Source organism: Narcine bancroftii, chromosome 11 (genome assembly GCF_036971445.1).
Source record: "Narcine bancroftii isolate sNarBan1 chromosome 11, sNarBan1.hap1, whole genome shotgun sequence".
NCBI lineage: Eukaryota > Metazoa > Chordata > Chondrichthyes > Torpediniformes > Narcinidae > Narcine > Narcine bancroftii.
In genome coordinates this window covers 56,368,011-56,390,519 of record NC_091479.1, presented here as the reverse complement: position 1 = coordinate 56,390,519, position 22,509 = coordinate 56,368,011, and the positions used below count along the sequence as shown (strand labels likewise).

The 22,509-nt window shown below is 48.7% G+C and overlaps 1 long non-coding RNA gene across 2 annotated transcripts in view; it reads left to right on the top strand.

Annotated features, from left to right (window-relative positions):
- The first annotated feature begins 7,192 nt into the window (after window positions 1-7,192).
- Window positions 7,193-22,509, top strand: part of LOC138745463 (uncharacterized) — a 61,445-nt gene continuing 46,128 nt past the window's right edge. Inside the window, exons 1-4 of one of the 2 annotated variants that reach the window (XR_011346280.1) lie at window positions 7,193-7,321; window positions 8,417-8,606; window positions 9,235-9,315; window positions 12,665-13,136. This is a non-coding gene — a long non-coding RNA (uncharacterized lncRNA). Of the gene's footprint in view, window positions 7,322-8,416; window positions 8,607-9,234; window positions 9,316-12,664; window positions 13,137-22,509 lie in introns of those variants that run through there. The other variant, XR_011346281.1, reaches the window with a different exon arrangement.

Sequence of the window (22,509 nt, the reverse complement as noted above, 5' to 3'; positions counted from 1 at the left end):
GGGTTAGGGGAAGGGGGTAGGTATAGAGGATAGGGGTAGGGTTTAGCTTAGTGTTGGGGAAGGTGGGTAGAATTAAGATAAGGGTCAGGGACGGGTAGAGGTACAGTTAGGTTTAGGGTTAGGAGATGTGGGCTCGGGTTAGGTCGAGGTTTAGGGTTAGGTTTAGAGTTCGGGGAAGTGGGCTTGTGTTAAGTTTAGGGGAAGGGGGTAGGAGTAGGAGGTAGAGGTGGGGTGTGAGTTGGGGTTAGGGAAAGTTGGGTAAGATTAGGGTTGGGTTTAGGGGACAGCGTAGGTATAGGGTTAGAGGACAGGGTGGAAATAAGAGTTAGGGTTGGGGATGTGGTGTAGTGTTTAAAGGTATCGGTAGTGTTAACGTTAAGGTTAGGGTTTGTTTGGGGTTAGGGTTAGGTTGGGGAGGGGAGCGTGGGCGGCGAGCGGGGCACAGGAAATGTGGAGGTGATGAGGGAGGGGAATGGGCAGGGAAATGAGGAGGGGTACGGTGTAGAGGAAATGGGAGGTGAATGTAGGAAGGCACCCCTTCCCCCACATTATCCCTGCCTCCTCTCCTCCTTCCAGAGGAAGCCGGACCTCATTCCGGCCAGAAACTCCCTGTCGTTTCAGAGCCTCCGTTTCAGGAAGTCCCTTCGACGCTTGCCGCTGGACAGACATCTTGTCTCTTGATTCATTCTATACCGTTGATATTAAATTTAAAAATTGTTTGGTCTTTTAAAGCTTGAACTTAAAAGGCTGGTCCAGATAGACAACACAGAAACAGGTCCTTCGGCCCCACTCTCCTGCTGGCTGTGCTGTTGTAATCAGTTCATATTCCTCTCCACCTTTTCATTCTTAGCTCCCATCAAGCTCATGTTGCCTTGTCAATCTCACGGCCTGTGGGAAGAAGCTATTTCCCTCCCTGGCTTCTCTGCTTTTATTCCTCCATATCTCCTTCCTGATGGCAGGGGGACAAAGATGCTCTTTGCTGGATATCTGGGAGTCTATTTACAGAGCCCATCCCTGCAAAAAATTCAGGGGTCCCTTGCCTTGAGGTTCCACTCATGTTGCCTCTCCCTCAGCACTCTCTCGTCAGAACACAATTGCACCCTCCTTCCCCTCCTCTCCCAGGTCTCAGTATCCCCCTGACAATTCCAGTCAGCTGCCATGTCTACACCCTGCCCCACCTGCTATCGAATGCCCTGCATCCTCCTTCCCCATTGGTTTCCTCCTGTTATCAGGCATCAGGATGGACCCCACCCTGTTGAAACTACCCGTATTCTCACTGATCTCTCTGCGACTCTGCCCTCCATCCAGGGGTCTTGGTTGTCTTGTGGTGATGGTGGAGAACAAAGTACCAACTCAAGGAGATGGGGAGCTGTAAGGAGACCCCCAGTTCCAGGAGACAGGGAGAACCACAGAGATGCCCAACTCTGTCAATCCGGTGGAACCTGGTCATCAGGTGCAAGGAGCTCTTGGTACTGCTGCACGTGAGGCAGGTGTGGCCCATCCCCACACCTCCACCCTGTCAATTCCCAAAACACATTTCCTATTCATGTGGGGGTCCAAAATGTATAGAGTCTGGAGGACCATGTACGTCGTCAATCAATGGGGGCATAACCCTAACCAGCATGGCTATTGTGTATGGCTGTGCTTGGAAACAAAGTGCAAGGGCACCAAAAGCCGCTATGTACTGAGGTTCTACCTGGCTGAGGTGTTGTGAAAGATTGGTCTGGCCCTGATGCCACACAATGTCCTAGTCAGCAGGACTTTGCCCCATCACCTTCATGGGAATGGTTGCATAGACAAACACTATTGACCACAGGGCCATCAGGCAGTGGTCAGCATGGAATTCCTGCTGACACAGAGACTAGGACTTGATGAGATACTGCGGGGTGGTCCCCTGAGCAGAGCATCCAGAGACAGACATCCAGAACTGCTGGAAGACCAGAATCTCAGTGAAAGATGCCCTTTGGTCTGCCTGAATCCCAGATAAGAGAAGCAAACACTAGAAGCCCAAAGTAAAGGGAGGAAGGTTTAGGGGCAATATAAGGGGTACTTGTTTTTACACAGAGTTGTGGATGCCAGGAATGCCTTGCCAGGAGTGGTGATGAAGGCTGAAATATTAGCGGCATTTAAGGGCTTCTTGGACACATGAATGGAGGAAACATAGAAGATAGGAGCAGGAGTATGTCATTCGACCCTTTGAGCCTGCTCCGCCATTCAACAAGATCATGGCTGATCTTAAAGTTCAGTACCCCGTCCCCACCTTCTCTCCATAACCTTTAATATCCTTATACTGAAGAAATAGATCTAATTCCCTCTTAAATATATTTAATGAACCTGCCTCTACTGCCCTCTGTGGCAATGAATTCTACAGATTCACCATTCTCTGGGTAAAGAAATTTCTCCTCATCTCGGTCCTAAATGGTTTGCCTATTATCCTCAAACCATGGCCCCGTGTTCTGGATTTTCCCATCCTTGGAAACATCCCATCTGCATCCATTCTGTCCAGTACTGCCAGAATTTTATATGTCTCTATGAGATCCCCTCTCAATCTTCTAAACTCCAGCGAGTACAATCCCAATTTGCGCAATCTTTCCTCATAAGTCATTCCTGCCATTCCAGGTATCAGCCTGGTGAATTGCCTCTGCACTCCCTCCATTGCAAGAATGGAGGGTTATGAAGGAGGAACGGTCAAGTTTTTATTTTGCTTGGAATTGATAGGTTAGCGCAACATCGAGGTCCGAAGGGCATAACTGTTCGACGTTAACCTGCTGGTCTTTTAGCACATGGAGATGTGGGTGAGGGAACGCTGCCCACCGGCCTATTCCAGGTTGCTGAGAGATGCACTGAGGCTTGGCGCAGCCAACACGAGGGCGCTGTCGGGAAGGACTCTAATCCTCTGGGTCTTGAGAGGAGGAGACTAAGGGGAACCCCTTCAACCACAAAGTGCAGGGAGTAACCACAAGGTGTCAAAGTGGTGGAATGATGCTAAAGAGAGAACGTGTGCAGTGAAGGGAATATAGGCATGCAACACGAGGATGAGAAAAGACATGGAACAGTTGTCCTCTTGGTCAATAATTTTAGAATAAAGTTAATTTTGGGGTGAAAAAGAGAAAAGCCCGAACTCAGTCAACTTTGTTTCATGAGATACATTCTCCAATCTAGGAAAGCTCCTCTGTACCCGTTCAAATTTAACCCGAGGAAACTGTGTTCATGGTGGAAACCTCTGCAAACACACAACGGGACCTACGCACAGAGAGACAAATGATACACGTGCAGTCCCTCCCAAAAAAGAAATAAATTCTGTTGAATCAATAGCAGAGTCATGGAGTCTTTGTCTGATCCGGTCATCCATCATTCTCCATTTCCACTGCTCGCAGGAAGAATCTGTTTCTGGGCCTGGTGCTACTGGCTCCGATATTCCTCGACCTCTTTCCTGATGAGAAGAGCTGCCAAATGCTGTGGGCAGGTGGAAGGGATCCTCGACGACATTGACAATGAACCCGGTTTATCCCATTGATATTTGGGGTGGATGGGTTGGGGGGAGAGTGTCCCCATGATCCTATCTGCCACTCGTGGTCCTGCCGATCATTTTAAAAAAATATTTATAAACTTAAAACCACAACAAATTCACACAATTAATAATAATGCTCATCTAATGTGTGGCATCTATAAAAGAAAGAATAAAGAAACCACCCCCCACCCCCATCCCCAATATCCTACCCTCTCCCACTTCTCTCCTCAACAGAAGTGTCTGCTACAGTGGTGACCTCAGCAGGACCCAGCCCTTCAGTTGGACGTGAAGATCACGGTCCAGGCGGCTCTTCAGATGGTTTGGTTGAAGCTGTCAATGTTCTGGATGTCGCAGCCACACGTGGGGTTCAAACAGGCCAAGGACCAGTTCCACCTCCAAGAGATCACCGCTGATGACATCCATTACTCTTCCATGATGTTCTTGCTCATCAGGACATGGCAGCAAGGCTCATCGACTTCTGACATCAGCCTCCCGAGCAAAGCAAATAGGATGCCCTCAAGGAGCTCTTTACCCACACCTTCAGGCCACGCCTTCATCCTCCACCTCATTCTGTTCCTGCTCTCACTGTCGCATGGCCCAGACAGTCATCCCAACATGACTCCCCTCATGCTATTTCTTTTCAGCTCTCACCAAACGCCCTGGACCCACTTTTCAGGAACTCTTCCCTCTTCCTCCCTATGTCATTGGTATTTCCATGTACCGCAACCTCTGGACCACTTTAGGATGTCTTGGACACCAGCAGCAACACCCCAGACACTGGCACCAGGGAGGCACCACCTGGAAAAGGTCCAGGGTCCTAGTCCAACAGTCTTTTTCCTGAGCATCCAGGCAGCAGAGAAATATCAATGGTTGCTCAAAGCAAAATCCTCATTGTGGTGCCCACCAACAAGTTGAGGCACAAAGGTTTGTGGGTCTTTTGGGTTACTGGTGCCAACATATTCCCCATCTCACCCTGTCCCTCCATCTACTGTACAATGTTGCCCAGAAAAAAAACTCTCCGCTTCATTGACGACCTGAACAACAAATGGCTTCTTAAATGGTAAAACACGCTGTTGAACACCACTGCCACTGACCACAAGCACCCCCCAACACCTCAAAACTGGAAGACCCTTTGAATGACTTGTCTCTGCCATGAAGACAATGGCCTAGTGGAGCCTCGAGCAAAAGAGGCAAGGTCGCCGAGTCCCACACAGCTTCTGGTTCAATTCCCTCCTGGAAGCTGCCTCCCGCAACTCCCCATCTGAGTGTCAGATGCTTGCCTGCTCACCACAGAGAACCAGATGGCAGCAGAGACAGTCACACTCCAGCCACACCTCCCCAACATGTGATGGGTTAAATCTGCGGATGCCACTCACAGCGGACCGAAGAAGTGGTACATGGCAGACCGCACAGAGGCCGGGCCCGAAGGGCTGAGCCACTTACAAGAACAGATCATGTCCTGTCCGAAAGTGACAGCCTCCCACTTGAATGACCCCGAGAAGAGCTTGGCACCATGGCCTGGGGCAAACCGTTCAACACCCTCGATGCTGGACAGCAGGAAAAAGCTTGGTTTACTGACGGCTCCGGCTGGTGGATGTGCAAAAAACAACGGTGTAAAATGGGAGCGCTCCAGCCCACCACAGATAAAGTACTGACACAAGAGGGTGAGGTGGAGGGGAGAGCCAACTGTCCAAGCTGGCAGCTGTGGCACTGATCCGAAAAGGGACAACCAGGCAGGCCCAGGAGCCTCTTTTCCGATCAGTGCAACAGGATTTCTGGGCTGTGCCAAACAGCAGGTCAGTGTGGATGGGTCGGCGTCAGGAGACAGGGAGGCAGATCCATGGCTGCCTGCTCTGAGGACAACAGCACTGGCAGATCTTCTGAGAGGTGGAACAACAAAAGAATAGTCAGGGTCCACCACGTGGATGGACACACCTCCAGGAAAACCGCTGAAGCTGACGCGATGCCACTGTGGACTGAGCTGCTAAAATATGCTCTGCCACTATTTTCCCCAAGCAGAGAGACCCCGGAGCCTTGGCAGCATTGGTGCATCAGAAATGTGGGCATATGGGGGCACTATGATGGACAGAGGATCTGGGGGTCTCATGATGTTGCAAGAACTGTGATGGCCAAATGCCCTATTTGTCAGCAATTAAAACCAAGGGCCACATTCGCTGGGGTTCGGGAGCTGGCCAAGTCTGATAAATTGACCATATCAGGCCTCTCCCTTGCCAAAATAAAAAGTGATATGTTCTCACGATGGTCAGCACATACTCGGATGTCCTGCCAGCGGGCCGACCAAGCACCATTTAAGCGTGCTCCATATGTGGAATACCCTATCGGGTAATGTCTGACCAGCAATGGGTGGTGATGCCAAGTATTTGGGGCCACCTGCATATCCCCTACCACCCACAGGCATCCAAGATCAATGAGTGAATGAATGACCTGTTCAAGGTATCGTATGTGAAAAGTTAATTGTCAAGTCTTCTATCCATGAGTGGTTGCAAGTGTATCAATTAATCCGGCGAGGTTGTGTCTGTGTGTGTCTTTTACGCCTCGTGCAACTTCACTACATGTGTCAATAAAAGACAACTGTGTTCAAATTCGCTACCCTTGGGAACCCTCGAATCAGTTTCACACACATAATAATTGGTGCAGTGAGCAGGGTCCTTCGAGTTCCGACTGAAAACAGCTGCAGAGGAGATGCTTTGGAATCGGGACAGGAAATCTAGTGCAGGCAGGGAGAACAAGATCTGCGGGTGGACTGACGAGAGTGCAGGGTTGGGGAGCTTGGCAAGCATGCTGGCGGACCACGGCAAACTGGTAGACTGGTCCAAGCTCCTGGATCCACATCTTGATAAAATAGGTCACCACGTGTTGTCCCATTTCAAGAAGTCGGGGTTCCCAAAATCTAAGGGGAATCAGAGGGTTCCTTTTGGCTGCCAGTGTTTCTCCTGAGAAACCAATGTGAGATCATAGAAAGGAAAGATTTGGAGAGGGCCCAGGAAAATAAGGAGATAAAGGTGGTCCAGCAGCGCTGCTGTGCACTGCAGGAGGCAGCGCAGACTCCCCCAACCTGAGCCAGTGATGTCGAGATGAGAGGGACAGAGGTAGCCAACAGGCATGCCGATCAAGGTCAGACTCCCCCCCCACACTCCCAGTGAGTGAGTTTGTACTGGCCATGGAGCGATTAGCTGAGGCCATTTGCCAGGATTCAGGCATTAAAGGTTTCAGAACAGGCCAGGAAGAGCATGAAATCAATTTAATTGCAGAAGTTGTTCTGATATATCTGTCAGACCCGACACACTCATTGCCCAAGTTGTGCTCCACCCTGGAGGACTATGGGGAGATCTCTGGGTATAAGTTCTTTTGGGATATGTGCAAAATCATGTCACTTAGGAAGGGGGATTAGAGCCAATGTCAAGAAAATAGTCAACAAATGTGGAGGCAAAATGGAATCAAATGTCTAGGAGTTAGAATAGATAACAACGAGTAATTTAGACCAGCTGAATTATTCTCCCCTTGCTTGGGGAAATTGAGGAGGATTTAAATGGTTGGATGTCCCTGCCCATGACACTAGTGGTGTCACAGAGAGGGGAGGTGTCACAGAGGGGGGAGATGATGACACAGAGGGGGCGATGATGTCACTGCATGGGGCAGCCATAGCTGAGTCGTGTCATGGCACAGCAACAAGAGAAAGATGCCTCTCCTGGAAGGGTATTCTGGCCCACGTGTCGGAGTAGGACGCTGTCTCATCCCAGGGACCCTCTGATCAACAGGGTTGTGTTTAAATGCACCCTGCACCCATGGGTGAGATAAAGAGCCTGTTACAGGCTCCCCGACTGGGACAGAGCCTCCTCTGGCACCATCCTTCACCCAGTGTGGGCGGAGAGAATGGAGGCTGCATTTAATCCCCTCTCCCCATCCTGAGTGCAGGGCACTTTATGAGGCAGTTGGAGGGGACTGGGGAGGGGAGAACAATGGCATGTGAGGGAATACAGGGATGGGGTCTGTAGGAGTGGAGTGGAGAACCAAGGAATGGGGTTGCACCTCAGGCTAATGTCAAGGGAGATTGGATCAGAGGTAGGGGACATAGGGTTGAGCTGGGGGGATGGGGTGCGAGGGGACGGAAGGCACTGGGGAAACCATGGGGGTGGTGTTGGGTGGTGGATGAGAGTGTGGTAGAGGAATCGGGGCAGGGGAGAGTGTGAGGTGTCTGAGGGAGAAGAGAAGTTGCGAGGGGGATGGAAAGTAGACCTTTCAACAGAAATAGGTCAGAGCTCCCCCTCCACCTGGAATGGGATCTGTCCACTGAGAGACAGGACCGCTCCTCCACCCACCCCCCCCCGGGTTACAAGATCCCTTCCACCCTTGCATACACCCCCACACCCCCCAACCGGGATAGGATTCTTTCCCCCAGTGGACCTGGATCAAGGTGCTAGAAAGTGTTTCTGCTGCGGCGGACCCAGCAGAGTTGAGCGGTGAAGCGTGGGGCTCTCTCCGCATCACCTGCTCCCTCATGCGACGAGGTCTCGCTTGCATCATGGAAGATCACGGTGTTGCTGAGCTTCTGGGAATGTGGAGGGCTTCTGCTAAACCCGTGGTGGGGTTCAGGGTGCTTCATCTCCCCGGGACGTGCTCCCATGGAGGGAGGGTTGTAAACAAAGTGAATGGCTGCAGAACTGGCCTCAGTCTGAGGAGAGTGATCAAAGAGGGACCTGGGGTGGCAATATTTCTACTGAGAGGCTGGAACGAACCAACAGAAGATCAATTCTGACATTTAGGAGAACCTTGGAAGGGAGTTAGAGGGAGGGGTAGAGACTAACTTGGACAGCAAGGCTGGGTTGGGATAAATGACCTGTTGTGTACCCTCTGGGTGTGTAAATGCTGCTGCTTCTGCCCCAGAGGACATGGCAATAAGGCCACAACAGAGGTGGCCACACCGGGTCATGGACCCAACGTCCCCAAGGTGGTGTCCTGCACAGATGTTAAAATCATCGACAATGGATCTTTCGGTGTGGTGGACCAGGCAAGGCTGGTGGACTCCGGAGAGCTGATTGCCATCAAGAAGATCTTGCAGGAGAAGAGATTCAAGGTGAGGGGGAGGAGCAGTTGTGTGGAAATGGAACACCCTGATATTTAACTTTAGGCCTACAGCACGTTCACAGGCCCTTGCGACACATGAGCCCGTTTCACACCATTACACCCAATTGACAAACACCCCAAACACATTTTTGAAGGGTGGGTGGAAAGAGGAGCATCTGACAGAGGCCATGGGGTTTGGAAACAGAGAAAGTCACACAAACCCACAACAGCACCCCCCCTCCCCACACACACACACACACACACACACACACACACACACACACACACACACACACACACACACACACACACACACACACACACACACACACACACACACACACACCTGGCAAATATCAGAGATTTTCTGCAAATTAATTGTTTAGTAGAAGCTGGGAAAACAATCATAAAAACTGAAATGATACTTCATTGAACCCCCTGACGAGTCCCCACTCCAGCGACACGAAAAGTCCCCCCAACTGACTCTCGAAAAGTCCCCCACTTCGGCCTCCCTTGGAGTTCCCCACCTCTGACCTCTTGACGAATCTCCTCCCCGCCTCCCCCCTCAACTTGGACAAGTCGCCCCTCAGGTCCCCGACCCATCGCCCAGCCTTGCTGATGTTCCTCTCTCGCCATAGAACCTCAAACTGCAGATCGTGCGAAAGTTGGATCACACCATCATCGTCCCTCTTCTCAACTTCTACTCCTCTGTAGTCAAGGTAAGATCCACCTGCACCCACCCCACCCTCACTCTGATGCATATCATTTGCTGCTACCTTCCCCATTCCTTCAATCGATCTGTCTCGCTGCAGTCCCTCTGTTGCCTCCATCCTGCCCCTCTGACCAGTGCCGACTCCTTGACGCTGGCTGCCCTGCTCCTCACCCATTAACTCATGACCTCTTGCCATTTCAACTCCAGACAGCAGCAGCCAAGACCACAAGACAAGGTCGCCAAATTCGGCCACTCAGCCCCTCCAGTCTGTTTCACCAATTCATTTCACGAATGTATTTTCCCACATAACTCACTTCCCCAGAACCTTTTGGTGCCCTTCCAAATCAACGCCTGCTCTGAATCGTCCCAACAACTCAGCCTCCACATGTTCGACCCCAGCCAACACCCGGCTGCAAACATTTCTCATCTCGAAACGTCAATGGTTTTTCTCTCCCGGTGAATCCTTGCCTCACGAGGGAGGGCGGTCAGAGCTGCACATTTTGTGCAGTCTCACCAGAAGCCGAATGATGGGGCAGCGGACGGGTCCACTACGGCCTGTTGACGCTCTGCTCGCTGAGCCCTTGGATTCATGCAATGTTGTGTTGAGCAGTGGGGGCATCAGGCCTACAGAGAGCAGGAGGGGCTGGCACTCCAGTTGGGAGAGGCACTGGGTGTTGTAGGGTAAATCCAGCTGACATGTTTGTATTGTGTCCAAGAGAAAGAGGAGGTTTATTTGAATCTGGGTCTGGACGATGTTCCCGAGACGGTTCACTGCATGGCCCAGCACTTCAACAAGGCCAAGCAGCCCATTCCCATGATCTACATCAAGGTGGTTGTGGGTCTGGGTGGTCAAGTTGTCCACTGGGGCAAGCTTGGATGGTGGGGTTGGAGGATATGAAGGAGTTTACTGGCTGAGTCTCGCTGGGGACTGGATATTGATGAAGGGTGCATGAGGGTCTCAATGGGTATTGGTGAGGAGAGAAAGGGTAGTGAGGGGAGAAGGGTGGAGAGGATAATGAGGATGGATGTTGATTGGCAGGGAGGGGCCCTTCACCCACCTCCCCTTACCCTCAGGATATAGACCCGGCAAGTGTGGAGGCAGAGTGGTTCATGTTATATCGTTGTGTTGCCAGATGTTCATGTACCAGCTGTAGCAGAGCATGGCCTACTTCCATCCTCAGGGGGTTTTCCATTGAGACATCAAGCCCCAGAAGATGCTGGTAGATCCCGAGATGGCCTTCTTATTGCTCCTTTATTTCGGCAGGTAGATCCACCCATGTCTGTCCGTTCACCACCTCAACGCGGTCCTGATCCCTCTCCCCAACACGGCCTTGTCCCCTCCCCACCAGCTCTCACCCCTCCCCCAACAGCTCTCTCCCCTCCTCCCTCTCCCAACTTGCCCCTTCCACAGCTTAATAACTTATTCTAAATAAGATTGTGGGGGGCTTAGATGGAATGAACAGCCAGAAACCTTTCCTAAAGTGTCAGGTGCAAATCTCAGAGAGCATCCGCTTCAGGTGAGGGGAGATTTTTTTTATGCAGAGAGTTGTGAGAGCTTTGAATGCGTCACCGGAGAAAGTGGTAGCGGTTGGTAGAATAGATACATATAAAAGTCTCTGAGACGAGCATGTGGATGTGAGGGAACAGAATTTTTACATGATAGAGGAATTTGGGGATATGGCGAGAAGGCAGGGTCGGTCGAGTTAGGTCATAAATTAGATCAGCCATGATCATATCGAATGGCGGAGCAGGCTCGATAGGCCATTTTTGTCCTACTCCTGTTCCCTCTTCCTATGTTCCTATGGGTGTGGTACAGGTAATGGTTGTGGAGAACATTTACAAAGGTCAGTACAGCCTTTATGGGCCAAAGGGCCTGTACTGGGCAGCAATGCTTGATGTTCTAATGGATGCGGAAGCTCTGGGAAGGGGTAAGGGAGGAACTGGCCAGGAAGTCTGCAGATTCTGGGGCCAAGGGCAATGCCCAAACATGCTGGGCAAACTCATGGATAGTTTTGTGAGGAGCAGGTCCTGCTTCACGAGTCAAATTGAGTTTTTCGAGGAGGTGTCAAAGGAAATAGATGAAGGTCAAGGTCTGTATGTGCTGCACGAGGATTTTAGTAAGGTGCTTGACAAGGTCCCCACGGAGACCTCATTCAGAATGTCCGGAGGCATGGGATCCATGGAGCCTTGGCTGTGTGGATTCAGAATTGGCTTGTCTGCAGAAAACAGAGGGTAGTAGTAGATGGAACAATGACTAGTGGCGCTCCAAAGGGATCTGCTCTGGGACCCCTGCTCTTTGTGATTTTTATGAATGATGATGGGAGTGGAAGGGTGGGTACGTCAGGGGATGACACAGAGGTAGAGATGTTGTAGACAGTGTAGAAGGTTGTCATAGGTCATCCAGTTTGCAGAGAAGTGACAGATGGAGTTCAATCCTGTAAATCAGATGTACTTAAATAAGCAACTGGTCCAGGTTTATTTCCAGAGTAATTTTCAAGGACACGAATAACAGTTATTCCAAAGAAGGTTGGAGACCCATTAAAAGTAGCTTCATATAGACCAATATCTTTATTGAATGCGGATTACAAGAATGTGTGGGCAGAGCACTTGGTTAATGGCAGGATTATGAACAGTGTGCAGGACAGAGAAATATTTAGATCCTGCTCCATGTATCACTCAAGGTTGCTGTGCAAATTGAGAGGGAGTTTAAGATGGTGTATTGTGTGCTGGCCTTCAGGAGTCAGGGGATTGAGTTCAAAAACCGAGAGGTATCGTTGCAGATGTATAAAATTCTCGTCAGACCACACATGGAATATTGTGTGCATTCCTGGGTCGAGAATACCAGAGGACGTCTAAATAAGGTTAGCTGAGGGAAATTTATGCAAGACGTGAGGGGTACATTTTATTCACACAGAATGTAGTGGGTGGCTGGAATGCATTGTCGGGGTACTAGCGGAGGCTGGTCCAAAAAAGGCATGAAAAGGATTTTAATATGGACAGGAATTAAAGAAAAATGGAGGGTACTGGTGTGAGGGAGGGGAGGGTAACATTGTTGTGGGGTAGGTTCAGCTGGATCAGCTGAACGGTCTCGACTGATCCATCCATGATTGTCTAGCATCTTGCTGCCATATCGTGGAGAACCAGGGTGTTGCCTGATGGACACACGTTGCTCTGAGCTCTGCAGAGAGAGAACATGGTTTTCGCCAAAACACACTTTCTCAGGAAAAGCAGAGGAAGGGGAAAGGCTCCAGTGTTCAGGGGTCGGGGGGATGATGGGGGAAGAGTTGGGACCCTCCAAAGTCATTGTGATCAGGCCTCAGAGATAGTATCTCTATCACTCGTATTTCTCTTCCCAGGAGAAGGAGCGATCTTAGAGACAAGACACGAGTCCAGAAGAACATCGCATCCCAGCTGAACAGAGGACGGACAACATCATGATGGCATGAACCCCTCCCCTTCTCCCTCTGGCCCTGCCAACCCCATTCCCTGCCTCTTCCATGTCCCTTCACCCACTTCCCCTCTTCTCCTCTACCCCTCCTCCATCCCAACCCCCTCCTGCTCACCTTCCCCTTCCCCTGCCCTCACACCTATGCCCTAACCCCAGCCCTCCACTCTTCACCTCCCCCTTCCCCTCTGCCCTTCCCTTCCCCTTTCCCCCTCCCCTTCCCCTCCCCCATCCCCTGCCCTAACCCTTCCCCTTCCCCTCCCCTTCTCCTCCTCCCCTTCCCCTCCCCTTTCCCTTTCCCCTTCCTACCCCTAACCTAGGGGAAGGAGGGGGAGGGGAATGGGGTAGGAGAAAGGGGGTAGTGGAAGGGGGTAAGGGTAGGGGTTGTGGTAAGGGGTAGGGTAGGGGGTAGTGGTAGGGGGTGTGGGTATGGGGAAGGGGTAGGAGGTAGGGTTAGGGGAAGGGGGTAGGTTGTAAGGGATAGGGTAGGGGTTAGTTGTAGGGGATGCGGATATGGGGAAGCGGTAGGAGGTATGGTTAGGGGAAGGGGGTAGTTGTAGGGGGTGCGGGTATGGGGAAGGGGTAGGAGGTATGGTTAGGGGAAGGGGGTAGGTTGTAAGGGATAGGGGTAGGGTTTAGTTTAGGGTTGGGGAAGTTGGGTAGAGTTAGGGTTAGTGTTAGGAGACATGGGGTAGGGCTATATCTTGGTTTATGGTTAGGTTTATAGTTCGGGGAAGTGGGCTTGTGTTAGGTATAGGGGAAGGGGGTAGGAGCAGGGGGGTAGAGGAGGAGTGAGGTTTGGGTTTAGGGGATGGTGGGTAGCATTAGGGTTGGGGTTAAGGGGCGGCATAGGCGTAGGGATAAAGTTAGGGTTAGTGGACGGGGTGGGGGTAGAGTTAGGAGATGTGGAGTGGTGGTAGGGGGTATCGGTAGTGTTAAGGTTAGGTTTAGGATTTTGTTAGGGGTTAGGGTTAGGAGTAGGAGGAAGGGAAGGGGGAGGGGAATGGGGGAGGCGAGCGGGGGACGGGAACTGGGGAAGGGAAGGGGGGAGGGGATGTGGGAGGGGAACGGGCAGTGGAAAGGGGAGGGGAACGGGGTAGAGGAAAGGGGAGGTGAACGGTGGACGGCATCCCTAGCCCCGCCCTTCCCCTCCCCTTCCCTTCCCCCACATTTCCCCTGCCTCTCCTCTCCTCCTTCCAGAAGAAGCTGGGCCTCTTTCCATCCAGAACCTCCCTGTGGTTTCAGAGCCTCCGTTTCAGGAAGTGCCTTCGACGCTTGCTGCTGGACAGACATCTTGTCTCTTGATTCATTCTGTACCGTTGATATTAAATTTAAAAATTATTGGGTTTTTTAAAGCTTGAACTCAAAAGGCTGGTCCAGATAGACAAAACAGAAACAGGCCCTTCAGCCCCTCTCTCCTGCTAGCTGAGCTGTTGTAATCAGTCCATATTCCTCTCACCCTTTTCATTCTTAGCTCCCATCCAGCTCATGTTGCCTTGTCAATCGCACGGCCTGTGGGAAGAAGCTATTTCCCTCCCTGGCTGCTCTGCTTTTCTTCCTCCATATCTCCTTCCTGATGGCAGGGGGACAAAGATGCTCTGAGCTGGATATCTATGAGTCTATTTACAGAGCCCATCCCTGCAAACAATCAGGGGACCGTTGCCTTGAGGTGGCACCCATGTTGCCTCTCCCTCAGCACTCTCAGAACACGACTGCACCCTCCTTCCCCTCCTTTCCCAGGTCTCAGTAACCCGCTGACAATTCCAGTCAGCTGCCATGTCTATACCCTGCCCCACCTAAACCGATGGATCGACCAGCACCTTCTCCCCTCAAGAGTTCGAGGAATCCACTCTCTCGCAATGTCCTGCTATCGAATACCCTGCATCCTCCTTCCCACTTGGTTCCTCCTGTTATCAGGCGCCTGGATGGACCCCACCCTGTTGAAACTACCCGTGTTCTCACTGATCTCTCTGCGCCTCTGCCCTCCATCCAGGGGTCTTGGATTTCTTGTGGGGGTGGTGGAGAACAAACCACCAACTTAAGGAGATGGGGAGCAGTACAAAGACCCCCAGGTCCAGGAGACAGGGAGAATCACGTAGATACCCATCTCTGTCATTCGGGTAAAACCTGATTAACAGGTGCAATGTGCAAGGAACTTTCGGTCCTACTGCATGTGGGCCAGGTTTGGCCCATCCCCACACCACCACCCTGTCAATTCCCAAAACAAATTTCCTATTCATGTGGGGGTCCAAAATGGATAGAGTCTGGAGAAGGACCGTGTACATCATCAATCAATGGGGACAAGGGTGTAACCAGCATGACCATAATTGTGTGTGGCTGTGCTTGTAACCAAAGTGCAAGGGCACCAAATGCTGCTATGTGCTGAGGTTCTACCTGGTTCAGGTGTTGCGAAAGATTGGCCTGGCCCTGGTGCTGCACAATGTTCCAGTCAGCAGGACTCTGCCCCTTCACCTTCCTGGGAATGGTTTCATAGACAAACACATTTGACCACAAAGCCATCAGGCAGTGGTCGGCAGAGAATGTCTGACACAGAGACTCTAGGACTAGATGGGATACTGCGGGTTGGTCCACAGAGGAGAGCATCCAGAGACAGACATCCTGAACTGCTGGAAAACCAGAGACTCGGTGAAAGATGCCCTTCAGTTTGCCTGACACCCAAATGGGAGTAGCAAACACTAGAAGACATCTGTCTAAAGCAAAGGGAGGAAGATTTAGGGGAGATATCAGGCGTATTTTCTTTTACCCAGAGTTGTGGGTGTCAAGAATGCCTTGCCAGGAGTAGTGATGAAGGCCAAAACATTAGGGGCATTTTAGGGGTTCTTAGTTACATTGAGGGGCAGAGACCAAGGAGGATATTCTCCAACAGCAGAGGGTGGCAGTAACCACAAGATGTCAAAGTGGTGGCAATGAAGCTAAACAGAGACCATCTAATGTGACTGTGCGCCTGGCTGCGGGAACTTGGACTTACTATATAAACCTTGCTAAGTGCTAGTTCAGGTTGGAAACGTTCGACTTCCTTGGGGGTCAAATCAACAGGCACGGAACTAAACCCTGCTTGAAAAGGTAGAGTTTGTTAAGTGCTTCCTCAAACCCCACATAATGAAGGGGCTGCAAGAATTCACTGGTACGATTAATTTTTATCACCGATTCATACCGGTAGTGGCCGACATCATTTTTTTGTTTTTAAACTTTATTTAAGATTTTATAACATGAATAACATATAGAATTACATTTAAAAAATTAAGAACAAAATAATAAAATTACAATACAGTATCAGTAATCTAAATAAACTATACCCTCCCCAATAATTATTACAAATTAATAACCCAACTCAAATTAGTCCAACCCCCCCTTCCCCAAAATAAAGAGTGAAGAATTAATAAAGTTAATAATATATGTGAGAAAAAAACCCACTTACAAAAAAAAACAAAAACATAACCGATTAAAATACTAACAAAAAGAAAAGTAATTAAAACTAAGATATCAGACTTAAAAAACATATTTAAATCAAACTTAAATGCATATATTTAACAGAGTTAAGATGAAACATATAATTAACAAACTTAATATAAAAAATTAGTAAAATTAGTAACATTGTCTATCAAAAATCCTTTAAAAAAAATTGTAGCATGAGAAAAAAATGATGAAAAATAAAACTTTATCTATAGAGATAAACCTTCACCAAATATCAACTAACTTCACATCTATCATCATATTAGTCACATAAACTGCCATCTTAAAACAAAATTCCAACCTCATTAAACTTTGTACAATTCAAATTTGGTACTCTTCCACCATTTTTCCCTTTTAACCTTGAATAATTACCCAATAAAGCTCCAATACCACATTTAAATATCCCCAATCATTACGTTAAAATTCAGATATCCAAATAATAAAAATACATCTACAACAAAATCTATATCTTCAACAAATAGAGCATAAGCCACAAACAAAATTCAAGCCTCATTAAGAATTGTACAATTCAATTTATAACTTTCACCATTATTCCCTTTGTTCTATAACTAAAATAGCAAAATAATATACACCAGAATTACCACTCCTTTCACCTTAAAGTTAAAGAAAAAATATTTTAAAAAAACTTATCTATCCCATTCACATTTAAATTTCAAATATTCCTTATCTACTGAATAAACTTTACAAAAAAAACCACATGAATTTTTAGTTTTTTAAACAATCAAATACTTTCTTATGTTTTTTTTATATTTAAACAAAAAAAAACCCCTTCACTCTTTAATCTAATAATACAAAAAAAAGGAAAAAAAACACGTAGGAGGTTAAAAATACCCCCTCCCGTCTAAACCGCGCAATGCGGTAACTCCCAAAAAAAATGGCACGAAGCAGATGACTTTCAGGAAATAGTGCCCATCCAGTTCTCTCCCCCAACTCTCACTTCATCTTAAACTAACATCATCATTATTTAAACCAATAATCTTTATATTGTTCCGTCTGGATTGGTTTTCCAAATAATCAATCTTTTTCACCAAATTTTTATTTTGAGTTTGTAAGTCTTTGACCATTTTGGTCACATCTGAAACATGATCTCGTATTTCGTCTATATCTTCTTCACACGAATTAAATTTATCTCTCACTTCAAGCTTAAAAGCTCCAAACTCAGCCATCTGTTGAGAATGTATTTTCACCACAGAGTATTAAACCTAGTACCAAGTTCAGTCATAATCTTGGATAATCCCTGCATTGTATAAGATCATTTAGATTTAAGATTCACAAGAATCTTTTCAATTGGAAGAGATTCTGGCTCCACAGATTCCTGCTTCTTCTGCATAACCAAAGGGTCTTCTTTTGCTTCCTTCATTCTGGTTGCCTTCCTTGTAGTATAGCTGCGTGTGGAAACCCCAGCCACAGCCTCTCCAGCAATGACTGGAGGACGCTGGCCGGGGTTTTGCCCAGTCCATCAAGTTGTATAGGTTCTTTTATCTCAAAAGGTGCAGTTTGCAGTGCCACCGGTACAGTTGACAAATGCCTTTCCCCAGCCGGTACTTCAACTGATGTTACTACAAGTGGTTCATTCATAACATTGCCGTCAGATGCTACTGCACATGTGCGAACCTGAGTAACTCTTTGTTCTTAAGGCTGTTTGGCGCCCTCTTTAGAGGGCTCTACCGATGCAATATTGAACTCTACATCCGAAAGCTGTACCTTTCTCCTGGGATCCATTTCAGGCTGAGTCTCGATGTCTTTCCTGTAGGTAGGCTCCAAAACTTGAACTTTTGGAAAATGTAGTTTTTTGATAATCTGTTGTCGTTTTTTTTTGCTCTTTTCTACCAATTTTACCATCATAACTTAAATTAACAGCACTGAAGTTATCTAAACTTTTAAAGAATTTTAACGGGCATTTCTAGACAAAACATTAAGATAGAGTCAGGAGAGGACTGGCAGGCACGTCTGATCCTTACGCCATCTTGCCACGCCCCCCCGTGGCCCACATCATGCGGAGAAAGGTAAAGACATTACCTGGGACAATAGGATTTGGAGGCGTTCCAGAAGGCCAAGGACGCACTGGCCAACACAACCCTTGTGGTACACGCCAGGCCAGAAGCACCCACCACTCTCACAGTAGATGCTTCGTGCACAGCAGTAGGGGGTGCACTGGAGCAATTCATCAAAGGGGAATGGCAGCCCCTGTCCTTCTTTAGCAGACACCTCTGGCCACCTGAACTGTAATACAGCGTCTTTGACTGAGAGCAATTGGTGCTGTACCTGGCAGTCAGGCACTTAAGGTATTTTTGGAAGGTAGACAATTCAGTGTCTTCATGGACCAGAAGCCATTAATTTTTGCCTTCCATAAAGTGTTGGACCTGTGGTCGGCCAAGCAGCAGCGACTCCTCTCATATGAGTCTGAGTTCACTACAGACATTCAACACATCGTGGGTGACGCACTGCCCCATCCCCGCAATCAAGTCTATCCAGGCCCTGTCCCAGTGAATAGACTACTTAGCCCTCGGCAGGGGACAGCAGGATGACCCTGAGATCCTTGCAAGCAAGACAGCAATGTCCAGGCTCAGGCTGGAGGATGCTAACATCGATCCTGGTAAGTAGACGCTCCTCTGCGACATTCCAATGGCATACCCCACCTCATCGTGCCGACAGCATTGAGATGGCCGTTTTATGATGAGGTGCACAATCTGACGCACCTGGCCATCAGTACTGTCAAAATGGTGGTCAATCGGCTGGTCTTGCTGAGCCTCCAGAAACAGGTTGTCAGTGGGCCAAGGCCTGCACACTCTGCCAGATGACCAAAATGCAGAGATACGTGAAGGCACCATCCCAGACATTCGAGCCAGCACCACATAGGTTCAGCCACATCTACAATGACATTGTAGGGTCACTACTGGCCTCCCGCGGGACGAGTTACCTTCTCACCATGATTGCCTGCTCCATGAGGTTCCCCGAGGCGGTCCAGCTGGCTGACACAACCACTTGTGTCCTCCATTAAATTGGAAGCAGTAATAAATATAAAGGAAAGTTTGATAATAAATAGTCTCCCTTGCAGTTGGGGTACAATGTATTTCTTGAGATCAGAGGAATCCTGGAGCCAAGACAAAGTGATCCTGTGTTTCCCAAGGATTTGATTGAGTTGTTGGGGTAGTTGTAAGTGGAAGGGCCGAAAGGTCTCCTGCTCCTTCCACTGCCTCTGTTTTCTGTCTTGCGATGCTGATTGGGTTCACCTGTGTGTTCGCTCGCTCGCTCGCTGATTGGTTGCTTCAGTTGCGCGAGCCAATGGGTTGATTCGGTGAGGCCGCTATTGGATTGGACGCTGAAGTCGGGTTGGATTGATGGGCGTTTTCGCGGGCTGATTGGCTCTAGCTGTGAGGAGGCGGGACGTTGGCGGCGGCGTCGTCTGCTCGGGGTCCGTCGCGTCGCCGCGGGCGCGAGTGTGATGAAGTTGGCGGCAGCGCCCGGACCTTCCGCAGCCGCGCATTCCAGGGAAAGCGGGCGACCCGCAGCCCACCGGGCCCCACCCGGGAGTGGCTGGTACCGGCGGGGTGTTTGGGTGGAGCCGAGGCGTCGGTGCAGGGGGCGGGGAGGGGAGGGGGTTGAGGGAGAGGGAGGGGGATGGGAGGGGCGGGAGCCCGGAGTGGGCGGGGCCAGACAGGGGTAAGGGGGAGGGTGAAGGGGGAGTTGGAGGGCGAGGGGGATGCTGGGCAAGGAGGGTGAGGGGAGGGGAGAAGGGCAGGGGGAGGAGGACAGGGGGGAGGAGGGCAGGGGGGAGGAGGGCAGGGGGTGTCAGAAATAAAACTTCTCACACATGAGTCTCTTTAAAACTGATGACACGACAAGCTTTATTTACAAGTCTGCAGAGTTGGACTCAACTGGCTTCTCACCAGTTAAGCCCCAATACATACAGTGCATTGATTTTTATACCCTTATTGTTTGCCCTTCCCCTTCTTATTAATACTGTTTTAATTGGTTAGTATTGCAAAAGCATTCTAAGTATAACTGCATTTTTAATTATCACGTTCGTTACGTACGCTGCGAACTCTACATACACTAAATTCTGTTTCTCACCCTTCTTATCAATCTTTTGTCTCCTGCATGTCTCTCACTATGACCATGAAAAGATATGTTTTAAAAAAACATATCCAGCTGAACCTTTTTGTCCTTGGCTGCAAGTAAGCTCCCTGTCCGTTCTGGCTTCCCTTTTTATGATTAATCATCACATTTTAACTTAAGTCATTTTAACCTAAATTCTCTATATAACAATCCACCCCTTTCTCTCTTTAAAATGTGTGTATTATATATAGATATGAATGGGGATTTTAACCTGGGGAAGAAAAACGTTTCATGATACATTAATTTCGTGCTGAAGTAAAATTCTAACGGGGTCTCCCAGTCCCCCTGGTTGCATAGCCTGTTGGACCATGGAAATCACTAGGCTGCGTAGACAGGGAATAATACAGGGCAAAACAAGTAGGAGGAATAAAATACCTCCGATGACCCACAATAAGGTACGCCACCAGGTTCCTCCAAACCATTTGTCCATCCAATTTAATTTTGCAAAAGGATGCCAGGTTTGAACCTGTACATGGGACAAAGTACGAATATTATCAGCGATTTTTCGAATGGCTTGGCCATTATCATCAATCTGTAAGCAGCAGTTAGTTAAATTAAGCTTTCCACATACACCTCCTTCTGTGGCTACGAGATAGTCTAGGGCCAGACGGTTCTGATATATAGCAGAGTGCATTTGACCTTGCTGGGATGCAAGTAATTGCAGGGCTAGAGCTGTTTGATTTGTAACAATTTCAAGGACTGCTTGCAAGCGAATAATGCGATTTAACATATAAATAGGAGTACGATAACCCCAGGATCCATCTTGAGCCCATGTAGCGGGACCATAATATTGAATTATACGTTCTGGAGGCCAATCATCTCCCCATTGTCCCAAATGTACCGTGCTAGAGCGGGGCTGACGGTGTAATGTATCAAAAACCTTCACTCCTAATTTATGACCGTGATCGTGGGGTAGGAGGAAAAATTCTGGGCGGATTATCCCTAGGAAACAAGTTCCACTCCACTGTAAGGGAAGACGAGTATAAGCTTTATTACCACATACCCAGAATAATCCATTTGGGGATACACCATACCCCCTTTCCCAAACTCTTTTAAGAACGGGGTTTGATTGGTATGGTCCTGTGATGGTGGAACTGGTACAATTCCAAAACTGAATACTGCTATTAGACAGGGGTAGGCAATTAGTTTTAAAAACAGTGGATAAGAACCAAGTCAGGGGTTTAGGAAACCAAATGAAAATACCAGGCGAAATGCGAATCCATACAGCCTTGCAGGGACTTTTTCCTACTGGGTATTTGCCGGTTCGTGAGAGACAATAAAAACCAGAGGGGACGTTAGAGAGAGACCAAGTTTCTCTTGATCTCGTTCGGTTAGTTGTCCAAATTCGGGAAATCATGGTCAATGAATTGAGGGACTCCCCCCACCAAGGCCATTGCTCTGACATCCGTGGACCCCCGCAGACCCAACAATTGGTTACATTAAAAGTTCCTGCAATTTTAGTTGCAAGATCTACAAAAAGGTTATCTCCCCCAACTGCATTACCGAAACTTTCATGGTTATTTGGATGGACTCGAACTAAGTCCGGCTGTCTTAAAGGGGCAGGCACTTTTGAGTGTAGAGTGGAATTTCTTATTGGAACAGTACGCTGGTGTATGCAAAACCAGAGTCCATCAGGGCATGGTGGGCCTGAGTCACCCTTCCAACCGTTAAGAGGGAAAGGAGTGGTATTAGGAATCTGTATATAATGACCCATCTTATTTCCTTCTTTTTCCACACAAGGGGTATATGGATGTTGGGTGGTATTTTCTGCCCAGCATTTCTCAGGAACTGAGGTATGGGAAATAAAATTACCCTCCTTTCTTCCCCAAATGCGGTCCTGAAACAGGACCACTGTGTCTCTGCATTTCTTACATTTCACACCTGATAAAGACATAGGCAAACTAAGAAAAATCAAAGAACATAACAATAACATTGTGAATCAAGTCTTTCTGCGAAATCGCAAGGTAAGAGGTTTTTCTCCAGGAACACAAGTCCAATCTGAGTTCGTATCAGGGTCCTGAGGCGCCTCTACAGGTCCCTTAAATCTGGATGCGTGTGTCCACCCCTTCTCTCTTGTTCGTGCTGCAGCCTCTGTAGTTAAGAGAACTTGGTATGGACCTTCCCACTGGGGCTGGAGTTTTT